Raw genomic sequence first — 8,629 nt, forward strand, 5'->3', positions numbered from 1 at the left:
AAAGCTTTAGGGAACCCTATATTTCTCCTTTCGTAAAAACCCCTTTCGGATTTGTTCATCCAAATTCCGAAGGTCCCATCGTGCTTTCTCCTTTTCGAGAAATCCATATGGTAGATTTCCTATTCAGGTTAAGAGTTAACCCGGAACCTCGCTTCGCGAGGTATCTTCCTTTCAGGTTTGGGTTAAACTTGAGTCTCGTTCCAACAAGATTCCTCGTTCTAACGAGATGTTTCATTCCAATCCCATCATGGTTCTTCCCATCAAGGAACCCATGCTTTGTATAGGATCCTACTTGAGCTTCATCTCACGAGACATTTTCCAAAAATGTCCCATTAAGGTCCTCATGTATTCCTTTCCTCATTCAATATATTTTTGATATATCTTCGTCCCATCCAGGTTAAGGGTGGTTGGACTTTTGGAGTTGATATTTTTAAAACACATTTTTGCATTAAAATCAAGGAAAATCGTCAACCAAAGATATAAAACCGACTTTCCACCGAAGTGGCGAGTACGGGTCGAATCCACAGGGAACGGGATATTTCTGAATTAATTCTAAAATAACATTTTATTAACATAAAAAGTTTACAATCTATGTCAATGAGTACAAGTTACATTGAATAACATTCTAATTATGAAAATAAACTACAATAGGCGGCTAAGTCTTCAGCAGGTCTCCAGGGGCATTTCTGTCTTTTCACATCAAGTGCAGTAGCACATCACAATTGAATTGCATCTGTTAACCTGTTCTAACTTAACAACCTACATAATAAAAACAAAAAGTCAGTAACTAAATCAAGAATTCATCTAGATTACATCTACACTATTTCTAAATTAAATTACAGCTAATTTAAATATATAAAACGAAAGTTATACTAACTAAGTGAACTAACTAAGCTAATTAACTATAATTACTCTAAATACTGTTAATATACTAACTAAAACGTTAGAAAACAGTAAAACCACACGAAATCAAACAAATAAGTAAAAGACTGTTTTGTCCCTAAAGAAGTCAAAAATGGACTCTGACAGCTTTTCGCAAAATGACTGTTTGAGGGGCCAAACGAATTCCAAAATTAGTCAAATCACTTATATTCTGTAAAAGACAGATCCAAGAAGCTGAAACATTTTACAGAAGTGAAAAATACGTTCTTGATCTCCAGAACGAAGCGTTTCAAAATCAGGATAATTTGGGAAATCGCAGGACCCGAAATTTCAAAATCCGAAAAAGCTGTTTTCATAATACGCTTAAAAACCAGACCAAATCAACTCATATCGAGCTGAAATTTGGTCTGCAGACAGTTAACACACCGATGTGGAGAATAGAAAAATAATTTTCGGAAAACTCAATAAAAATACACATAAAATAACGCGTGCACGAAATGGTAAAAATTAGGGTTTTGGTTCAGTGCACTATTCATCCCTTTGAATCCACAATTGACATTTGGACATTGAACCACGTACAAAAACAGTCCTAACTGAACCTAACCTACTGTTAAACTACAGCAAACAATAACAATTAAACTAAGTTATAAAATTTAAGAAATAACCTAACCTAAACTCACTAATACTCTAAATAAGATATCTAAATGAATATAAACTCTAATTAAACCTAATGCATAATATCTAATATCACTAACTAACTTAACTATCTATTCTAATATTAATTATACCCAGCTAAAACAACTACTAACCTACGGTTAGGCTAACTAACTAAAATTACTTACTAACTAAATTAAACACTAACTATGTTAACTAACTATCTAGGGTTATTTTTCTAACTAAGGTTAGGGGTTTAACTAAGGCTAGGGTTAGTAATTAACTACGGTTTAACTATGGTTAAACTAACTACTTAAGTCTAGTAACTAACTAAGGTTAGGTATTTAACTAGGGGAAGATTGGGATTAGGTAGGGTTAACTAACTAGGCTTACTAGGGTTGAACTAGGGGTACAATTAGATGGCTTAGACACCTAGGGTTAAGTATTAACTACGGTTAGTTAGGGTCGGTTAGTGGTAATTAACTAAGGGTACATACTAACTAAGGTTAACTAAATCTAAGGTTAGTCTAACTAGGATTACCTACTAATTAACTAAGGTTAGGGTTAGTTAACTAGGGATTTGACTATGGTTATTCGACTAAGAGTAGACACTAAATAGGGTTAGCTAGGGTCGGATGGGATAAGGTAGTTAAGGGGTCGGTTAGAGTTAGTAGAGTCATTAACTACCTAAGATTAGGAACTAATTAACTAAGATTATGCTAACTAGAACTAAATACTAACTAAGGTTTGTTGAGGGTAAACTATAGTTAGACTAAGGGTTTGACTAAGCTAGGGGCGACTAAGCTAGGGGCGACTAGGTTAATAACTAACTATAGTTAAACTAACTATGTCTAAACACTAATTAGGGTTAATAAGAGATCAACTAGGGTTAATTGGCTTTAACTATGGTCGGTTAGGATTAATTAACTAGGGTTAGTCTAGGTGGCGGTTTTAGAATAGGATTTGAATAGGGTCCACGCCAACCTAGATTAGACTAATTACATTACTAACTCCTTGTCATTTCCTAAAACATTAGTACAAGTCTAAATTAACTCCTATATTAACTATACCCTAAAATTAGCATTTACTTAATTAGACCTACACGAATTTCACTAATCTAACTCTTACACAACCAACTAAATTAATTAGCTAATATTAATTCTAGGCTATGAACTACCTAAAAGGGGTCATACACGGTTTTCTAAATCCTATCTTAAGACAATTAATGTTAAATTGAGCAACATCTAAGCAATGCTAATTCCTAATTAAGAAAATAGTTAATAGGGCAATCAAGATATGAATCCACGAATTTAGTAGGAACCTCTCCTCTCATTATTGCATTAATTGCACTTAGGAAAGTGTTCAACTTCAAAAACCGTCCAGCCTCTTTTTCATTAAAACCATTAATTCCTTTTTGAAAACCTTTCCCAAAAAACATCCCACACGATTTTGGCTAGATTTAAAAGAGCATATAGCATTAAATCCTTTTTTTGAAAATCTTTCCCAAAGCATCCCTCACGATTTTTGGGGTTGGCTTTAAATGAGCATTTATAATTTCAAAACTTCCACAAAACCCGTGTAAATGCTTTTGGAAGGAATTTTGGAATTACAAAGGGTTTCCAAAAGTCGTGTAACCCTCATTAAAAGGCCCTTTGGAATTCCAAAGGGTTTCCAACTTTGAAAATGAGGAGCCATTTATGACTTGGCTGGGGAATAGGGATTTCATTAAAAGCAGTTCACGATTTTAGAGGGATTGATCTTCTACCAAAAACGTCTCTTAATACATTGACCACATTGCCCTTGACTATCAAAAGGTTATCCTAATTAAATATCTATGCTAGAATAAAATTAATCTAACTACCTTAATATCTCTACAAATCAATCAAAGGACATAATGGGAAAGCTACCAAAAATCAAACCTATCTCTATTAACTACTACACGAAAATTAAAAAACACTAAGTTAATGCTAAATTAACTACCATGAAAATCACAAATTGTACTTACTCTATGACTAAAGCTAATATCACATATGAAATACCTACATCACGAATTAAAGAAATAAACTAATGTACCTAGTACACAAAAATCGACAATCCTAAATTAACATGAAAATAACGAAAATAATTATAAAGAATCTAAACACTACATTATTACTAACATTAACCTATGATAAATCCTAATATCAAATACGTCTAACATGAACCTATCCTACAGAATTTTAATCATACACAATTAAATAAAGTACTACATGGAATCTATACAAAAATAACTACTAAATGAATTTGAACTAACATCATAAGACGAATTAAAAAAATCTAATTACACTACCTAATACACGATTAAACTGGACTATTTTTACAACCTTGCTGGACCTCTAATGGCTGCCCTACATTTGGAGAAGATGACTATACTCACTTGAATAACTAAATATCTAATTTAACTACTAACATAACACCAACTATAAATCTAATTTAAACTAAGCTAACACATGATTATGACAATCTAAATTAAGCTAAAAACACACAACTAAACGACTAACATGATGGGAAGTAACTCAAAACAGAAAACGAATTCTACAAATCACTACACTCGATTAACCTAACATCAAAACAGGAATTCCTAAACTAAAACATACTACAAGATTAAAATCTATTAAAACCTAAACAATAATTCGTAAATTGAAACTAAGACAGCAAACTAAAGAATTACAAAAAATACTACAGACTGCTGGACGACCAACACACAAAAATCAACAGACCATCACTCGGTTTTTCATTTTCACAAAATCTAGAAATGCCTAAGACATCCAATGACATTTACACATCTACTAAAATACTAAACTTGATCAAACACAATATATGAACTTGGAAAACACAAGAAACCATAGACATACAGATCCGAAACTCAAAGTACACGCACACAACCAAAGGATACCCAATGTTGGATTAAAACTATTATTTAAATAACCCACACACCTAAACAATCTACATGCTGGTTTATGCATGAACAAAAGCTATACTAAGGCTGACGAAAATACAGAAAAACACACAGCACATTACACACGCACATGATAGGTTTTAGCTAGAAGAGAAGGGAGAAGAAGACCTACCTCTTGGGCGATCCGAAGACTGAGGGGAAAAGGCAGAGCGAACTTTGCTTGGCTTCGCACCGTTCGGGACCTCGTTGATGCTGGAAATACACCATGGTACCATGTCCTACAGCTGCAACACGTTGGAAATCCACCGAAGATGAAGTGTGAACCGATTCTCGATCGGGGGGCGTAGAAGACCAGATGGAGGTAGAGCCGGCCCTTCTCGTTGGAGTGTTTTGCACTTCCACTCGAGAAAAGTGTTTCCCACCTCTGCTGCACCTGCAAAACACAGCAACAATGGAGATTAAACAACATGGAAGATAAAGAAATGAAAAGAATTGAAAGGGAGACAAGGTAGAATGCTTGGTTCTCAAGCTTTTCTCCATGTCTTCAATGGAGATGGAAGGAGGTGAGGGTTGAGAAGGGGGCTGGAGTTAGAATCGTGCCCCTAGGGCACGAAAACCAAAGCAAAGACAAGAGCATCAATGGGCGCCCCTCTCCTTTTAGGCGATTTTGCTTGTTTGGGTTATTTTACAAAAAACAGTGTTAAAATAAAAATATTTACCGGGCGCCTCATGTAGGAGGGGGTTTTTAGAAAATGTTTTTACAAAACTTAAGTGGGTTGGAGCTGGGTTGATTCCATGTGTTTTGACCATAATCCAGGATCCAAATGGGCGTATGGATCCAAATCTTCTCAAATCGGATCCGATATTGGACCCGTTACACTGTAAATCTCATAATTCCTTCAAATTAACTCCAATTTTGATGAAATTCGAACCATAGCTCCCTAACATCATTATGCACCTAAGTGTATGCTTTAAACCTAAAGATGATGCATTTATGTAGTGAAAATGTATTAATAAAACGTGATATTTATGCATCATCAAAGGGCTAAACCTGAATCATTCCAAAAAGAGTATCTTGTCTCACCCATGAGACTTGATCAAAATTTTTATTTCCACCATTTCGGGATTTTCATCCAAAGTCCCATCACGATTTCCTCATTTCTATTTGATTACATCATCTTCGAGGATTTCGTCTCCCCAAAACCATTCAGGATAAGGTTTCAAGCCTGAGAAGCCATATTTTCAAAATAATTCTTCCACACCCAGTTCAAATCTGCTGACTGGGGCATTTTCAAAATTTGGAGTGTTATCTTTGCCACTAAGCTCGGCTTTCAACCAGCTTAATAGCAAAGAGGGGCATCTGTGAACAACCCAAATTTTTTAAAGTTTTGTAAAAATGACCCTTTTGCCCCAAACCCCATTTTCTAAGAAAATCAAAGCAATTTCAAAGCTAAATTTCAGTCATTCTTCAGATTTTCTGAATTAAATTCCATATTGATATATTCAAATTCAATTCTGGATCCGAATCCATTGTTTTAAATCCGTATTTCCTCAAACTCCAGATCCAAATGTATTTTCTAAAGAAATTTCCCCAAAAATAGCCTTGAATTCTCAAAAAAAAAATCTCTTTTTTAAATACTTTGCGAAAATACAAAAAAATAGTTTTTTATCTTTGTCTTCTCGTAAAAAAAAAACTTAAGGATTTTATTCTAAAAATACAAAAAATTTGAAAAATAACACAAGAAACCAAAAAACAAAATTTAAAAAATTACGAGAAAAACAAATGAGTTTAAAACTTTTTAAAATTTAAGTTTGCTAAAAGCCTCGGGAGCCCCTCTTTGTAAAAACTCGAAAATCAGAGGGGTGTTATCGTCGCAAAATTTTTCTCGTCTTTCCTTCCTTGCGGAAGAGAGAGGGAAATGCTTTCGCGATTCAAACTTGACCGGATTTTGGAAATTATTTTGAAATACTCGCCTCCGTTTTGAAAATTGTGGGAAAATCCATGGGATGGGGCTCGACCTGTCGGTACGAGGTCCGATCGTTCCTGCCGCCTTTAACAGGGGTAATCGAACCAAGGACCAAAATTGTGCTTGACTTAGTGAAATTACCGAAATCGTGTTCTATCCTAAATGCACAGAGAATTCAGGCATGTGCTATGAGATTTTTGGAAAATGTAAATTGAAAGATATGATGTATGCTTAGAAAACATTTGGAGTTGAAAAACATTTCTCAGGAAAAAGACGGAAATCAATCTCTCAGGAAACTCAGACGAAGAAGGTTTGAAATCTCGAGAAAGTTTATAAAGATTTGGAGAACAATGAAGAAATGAGAGTCTTGGGAAAATCTTGAGAAAGATTGTAAAGTCTTTGTAAAAACTATGAAGAAATGATACTCTCGGGAAAATTTTGAGAAAGTTTATAAAGACTTGGAAAACCATGAAGAAATGAGAATCTTAGGAAAACTGTAGGAATTCTTGAGAAAAGATGAACATTTGAAAAGGAAAGCACTTGTTGGGAAAACTCAAACTTTGAGAATTTTCTTAAGAAAAGGATAGAAAATCTATAGGAAACGTTCATTGGAGAAGGAAATTTAGAACTTAGGAAATTGAAATCATGAGAATCTTGTCTTTGAAATGTCTGAAAATCAACTTTGATTCTTGAGAAATATGAGTAATTCCTTTTGAAAAGAATCTTAAGAAAATAACATTTTCAAAAAAAATCACAGGAAAACTTTGATTTGGAAAATCTAACTTCGAATATCATCATAGTTACTTGAGAAATCGATTCCATGAAGTGAAAATTTCTTGAGAAAATCAGGAGAAACACAGATGATGCAGATGATTTAAATGAATGAATGCACTTTGAAAAGATTTCTGAAAAATTTGTTGGAAAAATGTGGATTAAGCCAAAGTAAATCCTTCACATATTCTGACTGTGGCCATGAATATATTCAGGATTTATTTGAATTAATTCACAATATTTTGAAAACATTGGAAATATGAGGTGCATTTTCAAGATAGCCTAAGAGTGTAGGCTCAATGTGACTGGTAGAGAGATGATGGATCTGGGTCTCGTCCATATTCCGACTAGGGCCGTAAATATGGACTCCACCGAGTTCATCAACTCTCTAAGAGTTGGTGCACGTGCCATTCGTGTTCATCCACGGTGAATTTTGAAAAATTGAGATATATGCATCATAGAATCAGGATATTACTGAAATCAAACTATATGAGATGCGGCCTAATCTAAGCAGTAAAAGTAAATCTTATTCCAAGGTTTACATTAGATTGTTACATTGCTAACATAAAAAAAAAAAAAAAAAATGAAATGAAGCCAAGGAATCAGCATCTTCTAGATTTTCCTGCAAAAATGAGCATTAGTACAAGACAACCAAGAAAATGGGTATATATACTATATACAACGAAGATATACATGTAAATGTAGAAATACTTGAATTTATGATGAATGATATATGATAATGACGATATATTTACAAAAAGTAAAAGAAAAGAAAAATATATGTGATAACCAATGCTCATGAAGGGATATATATATATATATATATATATATATATATATATATATATATATATACATATATATACATATATACGTATACATATAGGTAGATATACCTAGATATACATATATATATATAGACATATAATGAGAAAATATATGCATTATTGGAAATTCTACAAAATGGGTAAAATCAGAAAATATGGGTATACACAGTTTCTGTAGGTGATTTTACACAGCTGTAGTTACTAAATTACAACATATTTTGCAATAGAATTGGGTATGGAACTTCTCTATGTATCAATAACCAAGCCTGCAAAAGATTGTCCATAAATCACGAATGGATATTAAAACATCCATCCATGAACGTGGCACATTATCATGACTGTACTACTGCAAAAAAAAAAAAAAAGGGTTCGTTACATCCTACTCTTTATCAAGAGGGTCAATCAATTTCCCCTGTAACCATCTCAATTTTAGACATTCATTCAAATTGATATAAGCTAATGACTTAGGGTAGCTAAAGACAAAATACTAAGATGGGTAGTATTCACGATAATGGGATCAACGCAGGTGCTCCAAGTGAAAGCATAAAACCACAAATGGGTGATATGTAAAAAAAAAAAAAATAAGTACA

General features: G+C 33.6%; 1 long non-coding RNA gene across 1 annotated transcript; it reads right to left on the reverse strand.

Annotated features, from left to right (window-relative positions):
• Positions 1-546: 546 nt before the first annotated feature.
• LOC149843106 (uncharacterized) lies at positions 547-4,719 on the reverse strand. Its single transcript, XR_016431110.1, has 2 exons — positions 4,647-4,719; positions 547-759 (listed from the first exon to the last, which is right to left on the reverse strand). It is a non-coding gene; the product is annotated as an uncharacterized LOC149843106 (long non-coding RNA).
• Between the last annotated feature and the right edge of the window lie 3,910 nt (positions 4,720-8,629).

This window comes from Nuphar pumila, chromosome 3 (assembly GCF_984573655.1).
Source record: "Nuphar pumila chromosome 3, dmNupPumi1.hap1.1, whole genome shotgun sequence".
In the NCBI taxonomy this organism is placed as follows: Eukaryota; Viridiplantae; Streptophyta; class Magnoliopsida; order Nymphaeales; family Nymphaeaceae; genus Nuphar; species Nuphar pumila.